At 42.4% G+C, this 24,760-nt stretch overlaps 1 protein-coding gene across 2 annotated transcripts in view; it reads right to left on the reverse strand.

Annotated features, from left to right (window-relative positions):
- LOC124721895 (organic cation transporter protein) overlaps positions 1-24,760 on the reverse strand; it is a 675,456-nt gene that overhangs the window by 605,125 nt on the left and 45,571 nt on the right. The window lies entirely within an intron of this gene.

The following is a 24,760-nucleotide window of genomic DNA, read 5'->3' on the forward strand; positions in this document are numbered from 1 at the left end:
TCTTTTTCAGAAATTACAAAGATTACTCCGGAAAATAAAGGTTTCTCTGAATGTGAACGCATCTTCCAAGGTACAATATGGTTATACACCTAGAAACAAATATTCGATTGAAATCTAAAAGATTTGCAATTGAGGAAATCTTCTAAAAGCTGTGTTTAATAATCCATGTATTATTACACTAACGCAAACCAATAACCAATAAGCGAAATCAAGTTAAGCAGAAGTATTATCATAACCATTTACAAGTTAAATTCATTTTGACAAAGAAACTAACTCAAATTTTCAGTCTGAAGACAAGTAAAATTGTTAAGACAATAAGCAAACTCACTCATTTGCAAGTATTGTATGTTCCATGATAAAAGACCTTCTTCTGTTCCAAGGTACAAGATGGTGCTCAATCGACCAAGTATGGCTCGACCGTACACAAGTTACATAAATAGTTCTAAAAATATGTAGCATTTAATCACCATAAAATTATGAACCTTAATAATAAACAACATATTCAAAGTAGCTTTAATATATTACGGGGTGTTTGGAAATTTCGTTACAGGTTTCTAGGATTTGTGGAGGAGAGTAAGTAAATAATAATTTGAATAATGATTTGAATAAGATACCGTTTCCGTTCTACGACAGTTTCAATTTATGCATAAAATGCATGTTTCACCATCAGCCGCTTATAGTGGTGTACACTTGTTATTATTATGTTCGCTTCTCAATGTCCTGTGTCGTATATTGATATTCATGACATGCTCTACAGATAATTTAAGTAATGACAAATGTAATGCTGTGGCTTAAACCATTTAACCCTTATCAGTGAAGAGGACCCGTGACTGAAAACGGTTATTTGGGTTTAAAATAAAAGCGGCTGATGATCGAACAGGCATTTTATACGTTACTTGACGGCTGCTGATAGTCACGGTTTCAATTTAGAAGTTACACTCACTCATTTCTGCTTGGGGAATTAAATTAAGCGTCATACAGTACAATTGTTAGATGGCAATTCGAAAGGAAACGTAAAGAAACGTCCATTTATCACTTACGCACATTTTTTGTATTGACACTTAAATATTACGTGTTTACTTTATTCCAAAACAAAAACGGACCCAGCATACCGTATATATAGAGCAGTGGTGATGCATTACGACAGAGGCTCGTTGTGGCGACCATCCGCGTTGTTACACACATTGTGTCTCCGAAGTATGTTCTGGCACACACTCTCCATCCCACCTGGTATGCCTTCAATTTCTACTTCAGCGGCCCGAACTCGGCCCAGCAGATCTCTACAGGAGTCTCGTAAATTAAACTTTGCATACGACCCCACAAGTACACGTCATCCTGTCCACCCTACTGCACACCAGGACAAGCAACTCTAAGACTTTTTTCTTTCCCTTAGCAGACGTGGACGCGTTACACATCTCAATTGAAACGGTCGTAGAACAGAAACGGTACGTTTCCGGGCATGGGTTCCTATTGAAAATATTATGTACTCAGTATCCTCTATAAGTGCTAGAAGTTTGTGAAGGGAATTTCCGAACACTCTACACAGCACTTAAATGTGTAGAACGCGAAATATTCACAAATTCCGCGCAAAACGCAATATCATGTCTAACAACAAAAACTGTAGAAAAATGTAGAAACTGCATATTGCGGCCTCCAGTACGCATTCTTTCATGTGATCCGAAAATCAGTCACTAGACTGAAGTAACGACCAAAAACACGGTGTGTTCCTAGATACGCTACCCTCTCCTCTACCGTTTCTTCATTGACTCGTGCTTCTGTAATCTTTACATATCTTCAAAACTCGATTGTACACAAGCGCAGAAATTGCAGTAAATGACATTGCTGGGTGGTGGAAAAAACACCTTTCTGAACTTTAAACTAATTTTTATTGTCGAAGTGAATGATTGTAGCTCCGTCATAAGTCGCATTGAGAAGTATCTTTTTTTATTTCTTGATGGTGACTAGATTGGGACACCTATGTCCATTTTCAGACGTTCCGTGTAGTAAGTGAGACATGTATAGGCAATATCCTATGTACAAAAGCTACCCCTGCAGAGAAGATCAAAGCGGCACTATGGCCGACTCAACAACAGTAAATATACCACGCAGAACGGACATAAGAGAGCTGCAGTATGCTGCTAGTTCGTAAGTTTTCATTGTGTTTTATCCGCTACAGATTAGGTACCTCCCTTGGCAGATGGACATAAAATAGTGTCGTTGATTCAAATAGATCCAGAGTCTAATGATTTTAGTGGAAGTATGCAACTCATTCCGCTTAAATGAACGTCATGAAAGAAGGTGTCATACACACTGAACGAAGTATCGTTATATTAAGCCGTAAATGTTTATTTGAGGCATCCACAATTAAATTGTAAAGTTTAAAAATGAAGCATTTTGACAATTATTTAGCAACGTTAAACTCGTAGGGTATTGGGATAATGTTCAGCTGGACGTAAGGCTGGAGTAATTAAAATTTGTAGCCGTTGTTTCGAAAAATAACGAGCTTCAACAGTAAGTATTTCAGAAACTCTTTTTATCTTTAAAACGGAAAGAAAATATTCAGTTAAAGCCCCATGTCATTCAAGTTTAAATATTACGTCAGAGGATCAAAGAAAAGATGACGATCATGTTATTACATTGACAGAAACTCTTCCACGCTCGCAGAATGTCCCAGGATATTTAACAAAAGTGTCCAGAAAGATTTTGAACTACTTCGCAGACAAACCTGATACATGACTGAATTTGTAGCGCAACAAGTACTAAGTAACAAAAACAAAATTTCTTTGATATCAATGCTATGTGAGTGCTAAGCAGAAATCTTTTCACCTAAATTTCGAAACAGGCGAAATTTTACTAACTGATGTGAAACAGAACGAACACACATATTTCGTTGCAGAGAGATTTCTTTGTAGTACCCCCGAAAAATATAGTGTAAATCCAAAGTATGAAGGGCCGTCAGACGAAAATTAAACTCCCGCCACAGTGTGATCATGGAATGGTTTCATTCAAAAGCAATCACCACACGCGTTAAGACATTTATCCCACCAGGAGACGAGATGATCGTATCCTGCAGAGCGCGGACGGCCGCTGACGGATCCGCAAGCGCACCCACTCTTACACTTCCTTGTCAGACTCAAACCGGCGTCCACAGACATCTTTCTTCAGCTCGCTGTAGATGTGAAAAACACGTGGTGAAAGATCGGGGTTGCAGTGTTTCCCAACCAAATCGCTGAAGCGTAACCTTCGTCTGATTGGCAATGTGGGGACGTGCGTTATCGTAAAATAGGGTACTTCGGGTCCAACAGCATTCCGACAGCCTGAGATCAAATGGCAAAGCCAACAGTGGAAAACATTCGACATCTCCTATGCCGAATAAATCCAAAGCTGTTCACACAAGTTCCAACAAGATCACGATGACCTTCTTCTTCGATTGCAGAGGCCCTCTCCTCGTAGAGTTCCTCAAGCGTGGAACCACAATAATGCGCAGTGCTATGAAGACAATTTGCAGAAACTGAGACACACCATAAAGTTAAAACGCCAAGAAACGCTGTCGGACGAAATCATCCTGTTTCATGATAATGTCCACCTCACACAGCCCTCGGACGCAGGCTATGCTTCAGCGATTTTGTTGGTAAACACTGCAACAGCCTCCGTACAGCACGGGTCTCTCACCGTGTGATTCTCACATCTTTGGCAAATTGAAGAAAGATATGTGTTGACGTTGGTTTCAACCGGACGCCCCCACACAGCCCTCGGACGCAGGCTATGCTTCAGCGATTTTGTTGGTAAACACTGCAACAGCCTCCGTACAGCACGGATCTCTCACCATGTGATTTTCACATCTTTGGCAAATTGACGAAAGACATGTGTTGACGTTGGTTTCAACCGGACGAGGAAGTGCAAGAGTGGGTGTGGTTTTGGATCCATCAGCGGCCGGCCACTTTTGACGAAACAGGAACTGATCACTCGTCTTCCAGTGGGGTAAATGTCTTAACGAATGTGATGACTACTTTTAAATGTAATTATTTCACGGTCGCGTTGTGGCGGGTGTTCAGTATTCACTTAACTGCCGCTTACAGCGTACGGAAAAGACACCGGTGCTATTTCTTCTAAAGTTTGGTCCAGTTTTTAGAATCTTCACCATATCATATCAAACAAATTAATCTAATGAATCCATGGAAGCGTTGTCAAATTTGCTGTGCCGGCCGTTGTGGAAGAGCGGTTCTAGGCACTTCAGTCCGGAACGGCGCTGCTGCTACGGTCGCAGGTTCGAATCCTGCCTCGGGCATAAATGTGTGTGATATCCATAGGTTAGTTAGGTTTAAGTAGTTTCTAAGTCCAGGGGACTGATGACCTCAGATGTTAAGTCCCATAGTGCTTAGAGCCATTTGAACCATTTTTCAAAGATTTGTTGTTATGTTACATGGGAATCTTTGCAGAGAAGCTGCTATTATTTTCGCGAAACTTTAAATAACCAATAACTGAAAAAATTAAACTATTCTCCTACTTCCTTCGAATATCTCACATAAGGATCATAAGAACAATATAAGATAAATTAGGGATCAGGGATGTACAGTCAGTCACTCTTGTGGAACATCATTTACGAGTGAGGCAAACACTATGCAGTGATTTGTGCTATATTTAGGAGTATCGAAGGCAGCTGTAGCCCTTGTTACTGAAATTAAACCTCTGGAGGGGACAGGTTAACGCTCAAAATACGTATATGAGAGATCGTACGAGGTGCGTACGTAGAGATTGCAGTCTCACGATGAGAGGACGTCAATATGCTACCGATTTTCAGTTATTGTATTTTACTGGCTTTAATAACTTACCAGCTCTACCCACAAGCTAGTTCACTGCCTTGTGACGCACAAAGTGAACGCCGAAGAAGTAGATTCCATAGAATTTAGGCCATGCAATCAGGCAGAGAATTTTCGTTTTGTAAAAATAACTTACATTCTGAACAACAGAGGCTTGTTTAAGGCCTTTATCTTCTCGAATTCGTTTCATTTCTTAGAAATCCTGTGCATTCCCCATATCTCAGATGCGCGTCTAGTTTTCATACAGGAAACAGAGAGAAAAACAGTTTGCTCGTTAACTCTGTCACCTCCCGCCTTTGATGTTCAGGAATGCCGTAATTGGGGAAGCGCTTCTTTTTACTGCTCCCAGGATGAGTCAGATATTGAATCGCGACTTTTAACGAGACGATATTCTTTCGTAGCGGAGCGAAGAACTGTGCTTATGCTACTCGGCCGATGGCTCCGTATTCCACTGCTAGCAGACACTGAGGAGTGCGGCAAAGCGCTCTGTTTTCTTAACTCTTGTCTATGTTCATCACATTGACAGGGGTTTGTGAGAATAAGATGGAGCGACCACAATCGGAAGACCGTACTTATTCGCGCTAATGCTACAGAACAGTCATTCGATCCAAAAATCTAATTATATCACGATTTCTGCGTTATGGAGGTCCTAAGTTGTCAGCATTTCATCATTTCAACGTGCCACGTAGTAACGTATGATCGTATTTTATTATATAATGTATGAAAGGTGTCTTAAAGAAACCGTCATTAGGGTTAGTACAGTGAAAAACATCATCTGGATATATGATACAACTTAATTTTTTTAGTTTCTTCTTATTTGGTGCACAGATCGTTTGAAAACAATAATCTATTCACTAGGTCTAAATCGGTCCGCAAAATACATGAAAATATTAGTGATCAAGACGTTGTTGTTTCATTAAATGTTTTCTAACTATACGAAGGCTATTCGGAAAGTAAGGTCCGATCGAAATGGAAATGACAATGAAAATCCACTGAAACTTTGCATAGATATGTTGGACGGTGTCTTTAGTATGCCCCTCGATCATTCAAGTCACTCTTTTCAGCTCTGAGAGCCCAGTGAGCACATAACCTAACCTCAGCTAACCTAACGTAACCCAACCCAGTACATGCCTAGAAAATAGTGGCTCCCGCCAAGTATGAGTTCCTGTGAGAGATTTCCCCGAATGTCACGCAGGCTACACAACGTACCTGTGATGCATTTCCTTCTTCATGACAATTCTCGGCTGCACCCTGCAGGGACAATGATGACGCTACTGCAGCGCTTTCAATGGGAAGTGTTTGATCATCCATCGTACATCCCGGGTTTGTGTCCCTCTGATTTTCATCTCTGCTCGCATGAACCGCTGACTATGAAGACATCATTCTCGCACATGCAAAAAGCTGGTGATCAGGAAGAAAGCACAGGCGGCTGCCTTCTATGACGAGGATATTGGGAAGTTGGTACAATGCTACGACAAATGTCTTAGTCGGAATGGTGACTATGTAGAGAAGAGTTAGCTAGAAGGTGTAGCTAACTGTTTCAAATAAAATAGTTTGATTTTCACTGTGGTTTCCATTTCGCAACCCTCGTATTTAGGGAAGGTTGTAGAGTTGGTGCACGTTTATTTTTCAAGACTCTGATACTAAAACTGGCAGATTTTAGAGCGACATCTGATGTTCTACACAAAACAATTCAAGACCAAATGCATCGTGGACGCTGTAGCTGAGTGTGCGCAGTTGCGAAACTTACAGGAGGTCCCGAGACAAGCTTCTTCTCCCTTACGGTTTGACGACAAATCAACGGGAAAGTGTACACGCCAGTGCGTGACAACATCAATGCATTGGTGGTACGGAAGTCAGGCAATTCAGTGGATTTTATCAAACAGACAGTAGACCTGCTGCAAGCAGAGAAACGATAAAGCGAGAAATATCAATTTTATGAATGACGGACGTGCTCGCCAGTTTTTTCAGAGCGTGGAACTCTGCAGCGTCATTAGGAGTAAGTATCAGGAATTCGTGTATCACAGGAAAGAGGCCACAAAGAGTCAGTATGGCCAGCCCAATGTAGCGCTTAGGCCCATTTATTTATTTACTTGTCAGGTTCCGTGATAGCATGCAAGCCAAAGACACTTAGCTAGAGCGAATCAGTGCGTAGTTTATAGAGTGCAGACAATAAAATCTACAAATAAAGAATTTAGTAATTAATAAAACACGGAAAAACTGAGTATACGAATAGATGATACTGTACAGAGAAAACTTCTCAACTACTGCGAGGATTTCCAGTATAGAATAGGAGTGTGCCGCAAGGAAACTTTTGAAGATGAATCTGAATACTTGGGGTTTTATTTGTATCACTCAGTTTTTTTTTCAGTCCTGCTGGAAGCCTATTGAAAATGAAATAATTTCATTGTGAAAAACCGTTCAACAGCAAAGAACCCATAACGTATTTCTTTATTTAAGATAACCTGTTTCAACAGACATTTGCTGCCGTCTTCAGGTCTTAAAACTCTTTTTGCTGTAAAACATTTTCATTTTATGCTTAACCTCACGCACAAGATGTCAAATGGATAAAACTCAGCACATTGTGAAAGGTCCGTCATCGTTAAAATACTTAAAAATATAAAGCACTTTGTGCAAAAGGCCACGTCCATATACGTATTGCTCACAGATGCTTGTTACATCATACCGTACTGTGTTTTTCTGATGTAACAAGTATCTCTGAGCAATATGTATATGGACGTGGCCTTTAGCACGAGGTACTTCATATTTTTAAATATTTTAGCGATGACAAACATTTTATAATGTGCTTAGTTTTATCCACTTGACATCTTGTGCGCGATATAAGCATGAAATGAAGGTGTTTTGCAACAAAAAGAGTTTTAAAACCGGAAGACGACAGAAAATGTCTGTTGAAACAGGGTATCATAAGTAAAGAAATATTTTACGCGACCTTGACTGCTGAATGGTTTTTTACAATTAAAATAGATCGCCTTTCAGGGCTTTCTAAATTTGAAAACTCAACGAAATATGTTCATTACCACACACGTTTCTGTACAATGCTTAAGTACGTGTTATCCAAGAGTACGTTGCTTACCCTCTAGTGTTCACTGTAGGGAAGTTGCAGTTCCTTCTGAATCAGCCAATACTGACAACAACAAATTACATGATGGAATATACACTACTGGCCACTAAAATTGCTACACCACGAAGATGACGTGCTACAGACGCGAAATTTAACCGACAGGAAGAAGATGCTGTGATATGCAAATGATTAGCTTTTCAGAGCATTCACACAAGGTTGGTGCCGGTGGCGACACCTACAAAGTGCTGACATGAGGAAAATTTCCAAACGATTTCTCATACACAAACAGCAGTTGACCGGTGTTGCCTCGTGAAACGTTGTTGTGATGCCTCATGTAAGGGGGAGAAATTCGTACCATCACGTTTCCGACTTTGATAAAGGTCGGATTGTAGCCTATCGCGATTGCGGTTTATCGTATGGCGACATTGCTGCTCGCGTTGGTCGAGATCCAATGACTGTTATCAGAATATGGAATCGGTGGGTTCAGGAGGGTAATACGGAATGCCGTGCCGGATCCCAACGGCCTCGTATCACTAGCAGTCGGGATGACAGGCATCTTATTGGCAGGGCTGTAACGGATCGAGCTGCCACGTCTCGATCCCTGAGTCAACAGATGGGGACGTTTGCAAGACAACAACCATCTGCACGAACAGTTCGACGACGTTTGCAGCAGCATGGACTATCAGTTCGGAGACAATGGCTGCGGCTACTCTTGACGCTGCATCACAGACAGGAGCGCCTGCGATTGTGTTCTGAACGACGAACCTGGGTGCACGAATGGCAAAACGTCATTTTTTCGGATGAATCCAGGTTCTGTTTACAGCATCATGATGGTCGTATCCGTGTTTGGCGACATCGCGGGAACGCACATTGGAAGCGTGTATTCTTCATCGCCATACTGGCGAATCACCCGGCGTGATGGTATGGGGTGCCATTTGTTACACGTCCGGTCACCTCTTGTTCGCATTGACGGCACTTTGAACAGTGGACGTTACATTTCAGATGTGTTACGACCCGTGGCTCTACCCTTCATTCGATCCCCGCGAAACCCTACATTTCAGCAGGATAATGCACGACCGCATATTGCAGGTTCTGTACGGGCCTTTCTGGATACAGAAAATGTTCGAGTGCTGCCCTGGCCAGCACATTCTCCAGATCTCTCACCAATTGAAAACGTCTGGTCAATGGTGACCGAGCAACCGGCTCGTTACAATAGCCAGTCATTACTCTTGATGAACTGTGGTATAGTGTTGAAGCTGCATGGACAGCTGTACCTGTACACGCCATCCAAGCTCTGTTTGACTCAATGCCCAGGCGTATCAAGGCCGTTATTACAGCCAGAGGTGATTGTTCTGAGTACTGATATCTCAGGATCTATGCATCCAAATTGCGTGAAAATGTAATCACATGTCAGTCTAGTATAATATATTTGTCCAATGAATACCCGTTTATCATCTGCATTTCTTCTTGGTGTAGCAATTTTAATGGCCAGTAGTGTATGTGCAGGGACGCCGGAGTTATCATTCTGAGAAACTCTCAATAACAGTGTAAACGACGTTCTCCAAATCTCACCGCAGATCAACCTGACCTCCAGTTTAAGGGCTGAGTCCACTGAGATGACAAACGTCATGCGATACCCCCTAATATCGTGTCGGAACTTCTATTGCCCGCCGTAGTGCAGCAGCTCCACATTTCACGGATTCAACAAGTCGTTGGAAATGCCCATGCAGAAATATTGAGCCATCTGCCTGTATAGCTGTCCATAACTGCGAAAGTGTTTCCAGTGCAGTATTTTGTGCAGGAGCCCACCTCTCGATTATGTCCCATAAATGGTCGATGGGATTCATGTCGGGCGATCTGGGTGGCCAAATCATTCGGTCGAATTGTCCACAACGTTCTTCAAACAAATTGCAAACAACTGTGGCCCATGACATGGCGCACTGTAATCCATAAAAATTTCATCGTTGTTATGGAGCGCACAGTCCTAACGGACAGGTTCGTCGTACGCCCCACATTTATCTCGCGGTTATTTCACGCAGTGTTCTTTGTCCGTTACCGCTGCCAACTCTGCGCAAACGTCGCTGCTCTCAGTCGTTAAGTGAAGGCCGTCAGTCATTGCGTTATCCGTGGTGAGAGGTAATGCCTGAAACTTGGTATCCTTGGCACCCTCTAGACACTGTGGATGTACGAATACTGAATTCCCTAACGATTTCCGAAATGGAATGTCCTATGCGTCTAGCTCCAACTACCATTCCGCGTTCAAAGTCTGTTATCTACCGTTGTGCTGCCATAGTCACTTAGGAAACTTTTTCACATGCATCAGCTCAGTACAAATGACAGCTCTTCCAGTGGACTGTCCTTTTGTACCTTGTGTACGCGATACTACCGCCACCTGCATATATGCATATCGCTATCCCATGGCTTTCATCTCCTCAGTGTATCACAAAATGACATGCGTTTGATGGGCAGGAATTCATCAACAGGGGCCACGTGATTAGTGCGCACATACTATTATCACGCCCAAAGTATGTTTTGAAACTTCCTGGCAGATTAAAACTGTGTGCTAGACCGAGACTCGAACTCGGTCCGTCACACAGTTTTAATCTGCCAGGAAATTTCATACCAGCGCACACTCCGCTGCAGAGTGAAAAATCTCATTCTGGAAAGTATGTTTTGTGACACATGCTGCTGGTAACATCATTCATTTGCTGAGAGAAGATGGACTGCCTGTGGATGCAAGTATTCCTCTGAAACGTTTTCATAAATTAAGTAATAGAAATGGAGCACCACGACTTATTTTCAAAGTATTTATTACTCAGACGAGTAGTTTCAACCCTACATTTGCGTCATCTTCAGATCCTACTATTAACCTTATAAGTACTTCCAGTCACTCGCTCATGTATCGTAGGACACATAAAATAACTATTTGCCGAGCACTGGTATTCATCAAAAGTGTACAGGGTGTAAATTTTAAGTTGACAAACCAGAATAACTCTAAAAATAAGCTTCACACAAAAAAATATGTAGAATCCAAGGTTGATTATTTTCGAGGGGGACATCTACTGGTGGTAAAATTAGCCCGCCATCCCAGCCCCCTGGGGATGGGGTGGGAGGCAACTTTAAAATTTCAAACGGGAACCCCCATTTTTTTTATTGCAGAATCAGATTCTACATAAAAAACTACGTACATTTTGTCTTAAACATTTGTTTTGATTCTTGGTAGTTGGCGCTGTAATTCAAGAAAATCCATGTTCTCATTTTTGCGTGGAAAATGGTTACGGATAAATAAAAAATACTTATTTATTTCGTAAATTTTGATTCGCTAAAACTAAAACTCTCCCTCTTGGGTTAGTCTTTTCCTCAGTTAGTCCTTTACTTTGTTTACTGTGTAGTTAATGAGTTCACTCGTTACCAGGTAGGATGTTTGGTTAGTTAGTTAGCTAGTCAGATGATTTGTTTGATAGTTAAAAGTTGTGTGGCCTCATGACCACGAGAGGAACAAAACTTATCCGAATCTGCGGAAACAAATATTTAGGTCAACATTTGTAAAACTCTAATTCCTCTCTCTCAAACCCCACCCTATGGGGAGAGAGGGAGAGATGTTTGTTTTAGCGAATCAAAATTTACGAAGTAAATAAGTATCTTTCATTTATCCGTAACCATTTTCCACGCAAAAATGAGAACATGGATTTTCTTGAATTACAGTGCCAACTACCAAGAATCAAAACAAATGTTTAAGACAAAATGTACGTAGTTTTTTTATGTAGAATCTGATTCTGCAATAAAAAATGGGGGTTCCCATTTGAAATTGTAAAGTTGCCTTCCGCCCCATCCCCAGGGGGCTGGGGTGGCGGGCTAATTTTAGCACCAGTAGATGTCCCCCTCGAAAATAATCAACCTTGGATTCTACACATTTTTTCGTGTGAAGCTTATTTTTAGAGTTATTCTGGTTTGTCACTAGTCGTCTGGGTAATAAATACTTTGATAATGCGGCTCTGGTGTTCCATTTCTATTGCCTATATTGTTAGCCGGTGTCCATGTCAGTAAGGATGAACTTTAACAAGGTTATCATAAATTCGCAAGTTTATTATAAACTAGTCTACATTCTCTTGAATGTAAATCATGCAGGCACACAGAAGACCAACATGGAAATCGGACCTACGTGCACAACATCCAACTTATCATCAGCTGACACGCAGAGCTACGTTTGAATCATTTCCTCTTTTTTTGTAATACGCAACACTGTGGTGGCAGTATTTGTATATTACTCCCATACAGTTTGGCAAGAAAATGTACATCACAGTCTTGTTTAAAAATTTAGCGAGCTAGTAAGCAGTCGGTATAAATATTTAGCGCATATTAAACAGTCAGGACGGAGAACACATATGTGGGTGAAAAACAGGAAGCGAAAGAGCTCTAAAATAAGTCTGGAGTCACGATGCGCGACAAAAATAGCACTGCAGCGCGGGGCCGATTGGCTGCAGCCAAGGCACAGTTCCGATCTGGTGGACCACTTCCTATACGCCGGCATTTCATCACTGTCAGCTCGCTAACTGAGTGCCATTCTGTCATTATTTGGCGGCGGAGGGTGAAGAGGGGACTGGAGAACTCGTCCACAGATCGCATCCTGATTTGGGTCATTTCCTCAGTAGGGTGATGGAAAAACAAATGGTACAGGAAGACAAGGTGGCCGAAAGAATCGGACTGTAAAAGAAGGGTAATAGAACGGACCCCCAAAATTACAGACCAATATGCTTAACAACGGTTTGCTGCGGAATTGTAGAATACCTTCTGAGTTCGGATATAATAAATTTCTTAGAGATCGAAAAGCTTATGTCCACGAATCAGCAAAGTTTTAGAAAGCATCTTTCCTGCGAAACTCAGCTTACCCTTTTCTCACGGGATATACTGCGACCTGAGGATGAAGGGCAACAGGCAGATTCCATTTTCCCAGGCCCCCGAAAAGCATTCGACACGGTACCCAACTGCAGACTGTTAACAAACGTACGAGCATACTGATTCGGTTCCCAGATATGCGAGTGGCTTGAAGACTTCTTAAATAATAGAACCCAGTATGTTGTCCTCGACATCGAGTGTTTGTCGGAGACGAGGGTGTCGTCAGGAGAGCCCCAGGGAAGCGTCATAGGACCGCAGATGAATGACTGTACGATGATACAAGATGACTTAGACAAAATTTCTAGTTGGTGTGATGAATGGCAGGTAGCTCTAAATGTAAAAACAAAAAAGTAAGTTAATGCAGATGAGTGGGAAAAACACCCGCAATGTTCGGATACAGCATTAGTAGTGCTCCGCTTGACACAGTCACATCGTTTAAAAACCTAGACGTAATATTGCTATATGAAATGAGACGAGCATGTGGGGATTGTGGCAGAGAAGGCGAATGGTCGACTGGGAAAATGTGGTTCCTCTATAAAGGAGACCGCATAGAAGTCGCTAATGCTGCCTTTTCTTAAGTACTGCTCGAGAGTTTGGAATCCACACCAGATCGGATTAAAGGAAGCAGTTCAGAGGCGGGAAGCTAGATTTGTCACTGGTGGGTTCGAACTACACACAAGTGTGACGGAGATGCTTCGGGAACTCAAATGGGAATCCCAGGAGGAATGGCGACGTGCTTTTCGTGGAACGCTACTGAGAAAATTTAGAGAACTGACATTTCAAGCCGGCTGCAGACGATCATACTACCGTCAACATACATTTCGCGTAAGGACCACGATGATAAGATACGAGAAATTAGGGCTAATACGGAGGCATATAGAGAGTCACTTTTCCCTCGCTCTATTAGACGTAGTTGGAATTAAAATCCATGGAGAAGAAATAAAAACTTTGAGGTTCGCCGATGACATTTTAATTCTGTCAGAGACAGCAAAGGACCTGGAAGAGCAGGTGAACGGAATGGACCGTGTCTTGAAAGGAAGATATAAGATGAACATCAACGAATGCAAAACGAGAATAATGGAATGTAGTCGAATTAAATAGGGTGATGCTGCGGGAATTAGATTAGGAAATGAGACGCTTAAAGTAGTAAATAAGTTTTGCTATTTGGGGAGCAAAATAACTGATGATGGTCGAAATAGAGAGGATATAAAATGTAGACTGGCAATGGCAAGGAAAGCGTTTCTCAAGAAGAGAAATTTGTTAACATCGAGTATAGATTTAAGTGTCAGGAAGTCTTTTCTGAAAGTATTTGTATGGAGTGTAGCCATGTGTGGAAGTGAAACATGGACGATAAATAGTTTAGACAAGAAGAGAATAGAAGCTTTCGAAATGTGGTGCTACAGAAGCATGCTGAAGATCAGATGGGTAGATCACATAACTAATGACGAGGTATTGAACAGAATTGGGGAGAAGAGAAGTTTGTGGCACAACTTGACTAGAACAAGGGATCGGTTGGTAGGACATGTTCTGAGGCATCAAGGGATCGCCAATTTGGTATTGGAGGGCAGCGTGGAGGGTAAAAATCGTAGAGGGAGACCAAGAGAGGAGACATTAAACAGATTCAGAAGAATGTAGGTTGCAGTAGGTACTGGGAGATGAAGAAGCTTGCACAGGATAGAGTAGCATGGAGAGCTGCATCAAACCAGTCTCTGGACTGAAGACCACAACAACAACAATTAGACGTAGGTGTATAAAGAACCACTCCTCATCCACCTCAAGGGCACAGGGAAACCGTGGGAAACCTCAAAAGGGTAGCCTGATGCAGATCTGAATCCAGTACTACATGTATAGACCTACATCATTAACACATAAATATTCGTTGAAGTTGGATGTGAAGTTTCGAGTTATATCGAGATGCTGAATATTCTATGGTATTATTCTATAAAACAGGATATGATTGACCGCTTTCCACTGATATACTGCCTCACAAAAAAATGAAGCACTCAAAAGTGGAAGAGGAAACGGAATGAAACTTTGCAGGTTGGGAAGGTATGTGATGTCGTTTCGATAATTATAAAATCGAGTAAAAAACAACAGCGCTCTTGGCAGTATGAGCCCACTTTTCAGTATAACGTTTTACCCCTTGGCCTGAATGTGTGCTCTGATTCTCCTGGGAAGTATGTCATAAAGCTGTCTCCTCTCCTGGGGCAAACTACCCATAGCTGTTGTAACTGGTCCTCTGTAACGTCGATACTGACACTAGGAAGGATTTAACGTCCAAGATGGTCCACATATGTTATATCGGGAAGAGATCTGGGGATCTTGCTGGCTACGGGAGTACCTCAATATCTCGCAGACACTTCATAGAGACACTTATTATGTGTGGACGAACACAGTCCCGTCGAAAAATGGCATCACGATACCGTCGCATGAGATATAACGTATGGGGACATTGGATATCTGTACCATACGGTTGTGCCGTCAGACTTCCCTCAGTCGCTAACAGGCGTGACCAGAAGTCGTACCCGATGGATCCCCACACGGCGACGTCAGGAGTAACATCGCTTCAGTCCGGAACCCCGCTGCTGCTACGGTCACAGGTTCGAATCCTGCCTCGGGCATGGATGTGTGTGATGTCCTTAGGTTAATTAGGTTTAAGTAGTTCTAAGTCTAGGGGATTGATGACCTCAGATGTTGTCCCATAGTGCTCAGAGCCATTTGAACCATTTGAAGTAACATCGCTGTGCCTCTTCAAAACATTGGAAGAATAGGACCTTTCCTCAACTCACCGCCATACTCGCCAACGGTGGTTAACCCAGGTAGTGCAGAACCACGGTTCATCGTTGAAAACATTGCAACGTCATTCATTACCAGACCAGACTTCATAGTTAACGTACCAATCAAATCGTAGCCGTTTGTGTTGTGGTGTTAATGACAGACTACGCGTGGGACGGTAATTCCATAGTACCGATGTTGCTAGTTCCCGACCTATGATGCGGGATGACACAGGATGTTCCAGGGAGACCATTACTTGCTCTCGGATGTAAATCATAGATGTGAAGGGGTTATGATGTGCTGTGTCCACAATACGGCGATTCTCAGTGGTGTGGGTCAGATGTGGTCGACTGGAAGCTTGACGACGTGTTCGCATTCAGTCCAACATCGTGCACTGGCACATATGAATGCTCCATAAATATGGACGCTGCACGATTCGACCAGTCGGGCAAATGGAGACAGACAATGAGGCCCCTTTCAAACTGTGTTAGGCGCTGATAACGCTGTCTTACACGAGCACGTAGTATCTCTGGGACCTTCACAGTGATCACTCAACATCTGACGCTGCTCGCGGACCTTATATACCCTACGAGGATTGGTAACAACGCTAAGCGTGAACGACTGAGCGAGGTGACGCAGTGGTTAGCACACTAGACTCCCATCCGCCCTTCCAGATCTGTCTTACATGATTTCCGTAAATCACTCCAGGAAAATGCGAGGATGGTTCCTTTGAAAAGGGCACGGCGATCCATCACTAACGACAGCACTGTCGACGGGACATTAATCTCAAATCTTCCTTCCTTCCTTTTTGTAATCCGAGCTTGTGCTCTGTCTCTAATGACCGTGCTTCAGACGGGACGTTAAACTCTAATCATCCTTTTTTTTTAAACACGAACAACAATAACGCACTCTAGTTGCCGTTCTACCTGCCTCAGAGAATTGAAACTCTAATCATATATATATCCACCGACTGTGTATATGTGTACAAAGCTACATTGATATCCGACCACGTCTTGATAGTGTTTCACATTTTTGTCAGGCAGTATTTGTGCTGGGAACGTTGCAGGTACCTTCACACAGCAAAATACGACTATGTTTGCAGCCAAAATAATAGCGGAGAAAGTCAACTACGTATCTCTGTAGTCCTTAAATCTCATTTATTACTCTTTGAAGTTCATTTCCTTCAGTTTTTTTTATAACGCCATGTCCTTTCAGCTTGCTGTGAACAAATCTCTAGATTCCTAGCTGCTGTCGGTAGCCAATTGCAATCAACATTGACGATAAAGTAAAGAGCTTCACTTTCTCGTCCGAGTATTCTCTTATATATTTCTTTCTCGAATACGATCCTTTTGAAACAATATGTGACTGATATATCTGCTCGGCGAATCGTTGACAGCTGCACAACACAGTACCAACATGACATGAGTACAGAGTTACACAAAGTACCCTCCACCACACACCATAAGCTGGCTCGCGGGGTACAGCTGTATATATTGCGATCTCAGCGCGGTCACATCGTCGATACTCCATACCTCAAGCCGTACAGGCATTGTGTTATTCTGGGGCCACTATGTCAAGAGTCGACCGTGAGTACATTGACTTGGCTAATACGAAAGGATCAGTTGCCGTGGCACGCAATGCGCATATGACACGGTTCGTCGTCTGCAAGTTGGGATTGTATAGCAGAAAGAAAAGACCTTGCGCAATGAGTCACATCTCAATTCAAAGCCGGACAACAACACGTGAGCAGTTATACGGTCGCTTATGAATAGAGAAGACACTAAAGGACAACAGACAACAACATGTGAGCGACTATACAGTCGCTTATGAATAGAGAAGACAAGAAAGTACATTCCATAAGCCCCCCTCCTTAACGTCCAGCAATTAGTATGGCTGCAAGTTCACACTCAAGGGATGGTCGACGCGTGGGAGAAATAGCCTAAACTGAGAAATTGCCGTACGTGTGCATGTTGCCTCAAATCGAGCGTATGAGTGCGTGAAAAGAAAGCCCACGAAGTGATGGCTCTTCAACCAGCAGGGTGCATTTTAGGATGCTTGTGTTGTCTCATAAGGGAATGTTTACGTGACACAAAACACATCCCCTGGTAAATCTGCGGTATCCATGGACGATAACTGAGGAAGGTGTCCTGATTTGTTTACTGGGTTCTGTAGGTCATTCGTAAGAGCAAAGAACTTGCAATAGAACTGATGTTTTTCACGTCACCGAAAATGAACACTAGCTCGTAGCACTTAAGATGTTCATTTTGAAGCACATTTTCACTGGACAATTTTATCTCGTTTTGGTCCATACTACCACCTCTCAAAACATGGACAGTTTTTATCACATTTCTGTAACATCACGATCAGAAACCAGAAATCTCAAAATACACTGAGTTTTGTGAAAATTGTTACAACCAAAATCAATCGTCTAAATGTATCAAGACTAGGTGTCACGTTTGTACTTTGTTTGATAGTACTTCATTCTGAGCTTGGTATAATACTGATCTTTTCAGTCACATAACAAAGGGCTTTGCTGGTCCTGCATTTACGTCATCTGTACAAAGTCCAAGTCACTCGTTGACGGTTCACTGTTCTACGTATCCACCAGGTGCCACTGTGCCTCGTTGACGTAAAAGGCCAGCATAACAACATGTGAATGAGATCGAAAGCAGTCGTTTGATCTCTAGGTAATGGAGTTCCCCATAAGTGATATTTTAGCCGGTTCAAAGCATGCAGCCACTACAGCAGTTGGATAGAAGAGGGTCGCACGTGCGGATATTGGACCACATAATATCATTATAGAACGAGATGATTAGCACCATATTTTCTGAATGGTCGTAACGGACAGTACAGTACTTATCCGTCCACTGCAATGGCTGGCCGATGTGGCAGAGTAGAAGGTGACGGATGTGGAGCTGTCGATATCGATGGCTGTAGTCCATTTGCTCTTGTCTGGTGTAGGTGCAACTTAGTCCATACCACACGAGGTCATTATATAGGGTGTAACAAAAATGTACGGCACAAATTGCAGGGCACATTGCTGATACGTAGTCCTAGAAATTTCGTTATATGTACTTGGGTCTGGAAACGCTTTGTTTCCATGTTACAATTGATTTTCTCTGACTCATTAATCATGGGAAACATAAACGGACAGAACGCACCAGCATACAACATGCAACTCTTTCTCCCAGAAGACGTTCAACATGCCCTCCATGGGCTTTGATACATGCGTCAACCCGCCGTCGTAGCGAATCTCGGATGCACTGATGTATCCCTGCAGTATTACGTATGGTTTCACAGCCTTCTATAATACAGGCACGGAGACTCTCAACATCTTGTACTGGGGTTACATGCACAAGAGCTTTAAAACGCCCCTTCAAATAAAAGTCAAGTGGGTTTAGGTCCGGAGAGCGTGGAGGGCAGGAAATTAGTCCATCTCTGTCTATCCATCTGTCACCGAATCTGTTATTAAAGTTGACGGTCATTAGCGCTAAAATGAAGAGGTGTTCCATAGTGCATGAAGTACACATTTTATTGCACAACTAAAGGCATAATATCTGCAAACAGATTAGGTAGAACATTCCCTACAAAATAAGATAAATTTGTCCGTTGAGCCTGGGTGGAAGAAAGTGAGGCCCTACCAAACAGTGACCAACAATACCAGCCCAAACACTGACTGAAAATCTTTGTTGATTACCTGCTTCAACAGCTGCGTGAGGATTGACGTCTGCTCTTACATGTCAATTGTGAAATTTTACAATCAGAGCTCGCGGAAAAGACGCCTCATCTGTAAACAGAACCATTTCACTAAAATTATGGTTGACACTTTGTTGAATAAACCATTTGCAGAAGAGTACCCTTACAGGAAATCAGCTCCTGATATTCCCTGCACACGCTGTAAATGGTATGGATGCAGCTGGTCCTCGTGTAACACTCTTCAGCAAGTCATGTGGTCAACATCCAGTGTTGCAGCTAGCTACCTGTCTTGTACTGACACTAAGGTCGTCGTCAACTGCATGAAGAACTGGCGCCTTCCGCTGCGGTGTCATCGTCCTTCTAGACTTCCCCGGTCGCGAGTACCAGGCCTAAATGCCCTACGTTCCCTAATACGACGATTAATGGCTTCAAACTTTTCCTGTCGGGGCACTTTCGTCCTGAAAATCTCTCCTGGTACAAACGTTGAGCGCAAGCGCCGTTGCCTTCAGCTAATCCATACATCAAATGGGCATCTGCCACCTCTGCATTTGTTTACACTACCATTGCTCGAGCCAAGTCTGTGATTATCTCTACGTAGTAACCCGTGTCCTTGCAACGGTCGTACTGATCGCTGGCACAATTGATGTTGCCTGTAAATAAGCAATGACGTACGTCGCATGGAATGTAATACAGAACACTGGCGGTGCACAAAGTAACCAGATGTCACCAAGCGTGAATGCCCCCCTGATTCTAACTTTCTGTTCTTGTGCGTTTCAAAAATGGTTCAAATGGCTCTGAGCACTATGGGACTTAACTGCTGAGGTCATCAGTCCCCTAGAACTTAGAACTACTTAAACCTAACTAACCTAAAGACGTCACACACATCCATGCCCGAGGCAGGATTCGAACCTGCGACCGTAGCGGTCACGCGGTTCCAGACTGTAGCGCCTAGAACTGCTCGGCCACCCCTGCCGGTGTCTTGTGCGTTTCCCATGATTAATGAGTTGAAGAAAATGAGTTGTAACATGGAAACAAAGCATTTCCAGGCGCATTTCCAGATGCATTTCCAGACGTCCATGTCCTGCTTGGCTAGGTGGTAACGTGCTCGTTTCCCATGCAAGCGGGTCCGGGTTCGATTCCCGGCCGGGTTGATTTCCTCCGTTCGTGGACTGGGTGTTGTGTTGTCCTCATCATCATTTCATCCTCATCACCGGCGTGCAAGTCGCCCAATGTGGCGTCGAATGAAGTAAGACTTGCACTTGGCAGCCGAACTTCGCCGAATAGGGGCCTCCCGGCCAACGATGCCATACGCTTATCTCAATTCATTTCTACGTGTATGTGTGAGGAATGCGTCTTGCAATTTGTGTCGTACATTTTTGTTACACACTGTACTGAAACCAATATCTCTGCCAGTTGACAGGTATTTCTTCCCGCAGGCGGTTTATGAAATAAGCGTTAATTTTCCTTCTTTACTGTGTTTTCTGCAAAGGTTTTGTATTACGAGGAACTTCAAAACGTAAGTTACACATTATTATGGCAGACCAAGTAACTCTTACTGAATGCGCACAACACTGCAAAGTGACACAGCCGCATGACAGTAGTTTTGAACATAGCCATCCAGACTGTGTAACCGACGGTCATAACGTTCTACCATCGCTCAATTCCTCGACGATAGAAATCCGCTCCTTGGTCAAGGATCCATTGGAGAACCTCTTTCTCAACGTCCTTGTCGTTCGAAAATCTCTTTCTTCCAGATGTTCTTCCAGCTTGCCGAAGAGATGAAAATCGTATTGTGCTAGATCTGGACTGAATAGTGGATGCATCCAAATCTACCATCTAAAACGGTGAAAAAGATTGTGTTGTGCTCTCTGTGTGGGGTTGCATTATCGTGCAGGGTGTAATGGCACTTGAATTACGTAACCATTACGGCAGCTCACCTGAACCTCTCGATACCAGTAGTATTCTACTGTGTTTCTGTAGAAGTAGTTAACATATTTATGAGACAACATTCAGATTTGATTTCACTTTTGATACATCGATATGTTTATATTGCAATGATATTATTCCTATGTGTATTCCTTCTTTTGTCACTGTGATCTTTGACGTACTTGTAACTCTGATTTTTGGGTGCGTAAGCGATAGTTAGTTAGTTGTTAAGTTGTTAGAGAGCTGGACGTTGAGAAAGTCAAGTGTTGGACGTCATGTTGGAAAGACGCATAACGTAGTCCGCTTATAAAATGTGAACTTTAACAGTGACTGTGAGAGAGATGTTTTCAAGTATGTTTTGTATTGTGAAGTGATGTTTTGTGTGTCACGTGATATTGCAATAAAAGCAATTAAAAGGAAGTGTAACTTAATTTCGGAGTGCTGATTATTTTTTTACATCACCATTGTCCAGCAAAAGTGTAATCTTCAAGGATGGTTTGTGAAGCGCATCTACATAACTTTTGAATATAGCAGAATAAAATCTAGGCCTTTTTGCCTCCGAGCTTGGAATCATAACCACCTAGATTTTCAACAACTGAGCCATGATTTTACGACGAGACCAGCGTGGGAAACACAAAAAGATGAGTGCCTAGATTTTTTTATTATTACATGAAATGACTTTATTAACTGTGCTCCAATGACACCTGCCACATAATATGACTGTTGTTGCCCGAAAATGTAGTATTTAGCAGCGTGAGCAACACCACAATCGTTATTAAAATGATGACCTTTGTTGTGGTTGGGTTGTTAGAAGGGGAACAATGGCTTTGCCTAATCTTCCACGCCTCTTGCACTTTATGGTGATGTGCAGCGGTGTCATTGTTGCAAAGCAGGATCGGCATTAATGGTTGTGTCCTTCGCCATAAACTCTGTGCACACAATTCCGTCAAGGTCGCAGAAAACTGTGGCCATGACCTTTCCTCCTGATGTTACTACTTTGAATTTCTCCCCTGGAGGCAGGGGGAGGGGGGGGGTGTATCTATTCCATAGACGTTCTTTTTATTGCAGGTGTGAAATGATGGATCTACGTCTCACCGCCTGTAATGATGTTGGTTAGCCAATGATTGCCTTCTACGGAGTAACGCTCAAGGAAGTCCAGAGACATCATAAACCCTACGTCTTTGGGAGCAGGTCACAATGGTCACAGAACCTAGCGAGAGCACAGATTTCGACACTGCAGACGATCTCGGACGATGGAATGAGCACTACCTACTGAGCTGCGGATCTGCTGAGCAATGTCTGCGATTGTTGTGAATCAGTTCTTCGACTGCCTGGTCATTGTTGTATGAGGTCAATGCTGCTGACCTTCCTCCCCGATCAGGATCATTCATATCCTTGGGAACTTTGTCAAACTGTTGGCATCATTCCACTACGGCTGGACACGATACTGCGGCTGGTCCATACACCGCCAGAGTTTCACGGTGAAACTCTACGCTATGTAGACGCTTTGCTAACAATAATCGTACTGTAGCGCGAACTGAACCTTGAAGTACGTTTCCAGTTCCCGCGCCGTATCACTAGCCCACTCGTGTGCACCTGTTATCCGTACCGCAGCAGAACTATGTCTCTAGGAAACCTGGAATATGTTTTCTCTTTTTGCGCAATGGTCTTAGCGTGGGATGACACGAGTAACGTACTTTCTGAAGTCCCGACGTATAATGGCGAAGTCTTGTGCAGCGTTTCATTACATCGACAAATATGTGAAAGGAGTAATATTTCGTTACACAGTTTAGGTCGTTTTAAATATACACAAGTCTTGCGAAAACGTTTTCCAATATGAGTTTAATGAATCGTAGGCCGAAACTAAGAAGTGACACCATTCCAGGGGCAGATGTGGATGATCTTTACTTGAGAGTTGTTACTTGTATATAAATATTAGGAACTAATTGATAATGGTCATTACACCTGTCGCTCGTAAAAATACGTACAAAAATTTATTAAATGTTTATTTTTTCTGTTCGTGTTACGAAATTCATAATTTTTTATGTAATATCAATACGGGTAAAAGGTTTCCCACTGAAGAAGTACGAGGAAATGTTTACAGCCCAGCTTCGAAGAAAGAAAGAATTCCAGGGAAAATCACCACACGAAGCTATGCTGCAAACAGTTTGTGCTTGGATGTTTTGACAATGAGGCCTATGGAATCGAAAGGAAATTGAAGCTAAATGTGCTACCAGTTTTGAATTTTCCACCGCATTTAGAAAACCACCAATTTAGAGTATTATGCGATAAGCGGTAGCTGCATCGGAAAATGTAATTAAATATATATTTTATTTGTACTTTTATCGATGTTAATGCAAAGAAAATTGTGCACAAGTTTCAATCGCTTAAATCTACAGTTTCATTCAATCTGAAACTATGTTTATCTGAAGTTTGGTTTTGATTCTATAAAAATCTATGAGGGACACTGTGACTAGTGTTGCTGAGTAGGAACTGCTATGATCAGAGCATTAAACAGTCTGGCTGCAAAACTTCTGTAGCAGAATGTGGTACGTATACTTTGTAAGTAGTGAAATGTTAACTTGTGTTCAAAATCAGTGTAGAAAATTTGATCAGCACAATATAACTTCCTTTCCCTGTGTCACAAACTTGTACCTTTACCATAACAATCAGTTTTCTTTTGCGCTCATTGACACTAACCTGAGGGCTATACTGACCATCTTGGCTGCGATCCTACAAATCAAATTTTTCAAGCACTAGAAACGCACTTCCCAGTGACACTTTACTATATGTCTTCTGTGGTTTCATTCTATGACGAAAATTACATCGCTCATTGCTAAGCTTACCTGACTCATTGCAATACATATCTTAATAATAAACGTTTTCTAATATATTCATCTTTATATTTTGACATCATTTCAGTATTTGTACTAGATTTAGTAAACTTGGCAAAACTCAAACCTTACTGGGTGTAAAAACCAGACATGGTACAAAAAATCGGGTACCCTTTTTTGAAAGCGGGAAAACAATCTTACACTTATTTTTTGAGAAATTACCTGAAAATTAAATGATTCGTGCTAAATTTATGTTTGAGTGCACCAGTCCTGTGGAAGATCAAGTCACACTACCGTTAAAACCAATTTTTGATTTTCGCTATAAATGAGGAAAACGGTAACTGTGAGACCCACTTCGAATAGTCCGTGATATAAAGTCTGCTTTATTTCACTCGTCCCTTAATTTAAATATTCAGAATTTAAATATTCAGACTACTATTCTTTTGGCTTCCACTACTCAGAAACCCCAAAGGCAAACTGCTTTATGCACATTGAAGGTCGTCGCAGCGGTGCTGAAGGGGACACTGTATTATTTGATATACTACTCTAAAAGTTCGACACTTACGTGCTGGACAATGCGGTGATAACCGTAATCTGGCAGCCTGCATTATTGAGCGACATCGAAAACATCGAAAACAAATGCCAACGCCTTTTGTAGCACATGCGATCTCGCTTCTACGTATGGACAGCCTGATGTCGGGGGGGGGGGGGGGGGGGGGAGAGAGGTGGGA

Source organism: Schistocerca piceifrons, chromosome X (assembly GCF_021461385.2).
Source record: "Schistocerca piceifrons isolate TAMUIC-IGC-003096 chromosome X, iqSchPice1.1, whole genome shotgun sequence".
Lineage (NCBI taxonomy): Eukaryota > Metazoa > Arthropoda > Insecta > Orthoptera > Acrididae > Schistocerca > Schistocerca piceifrons.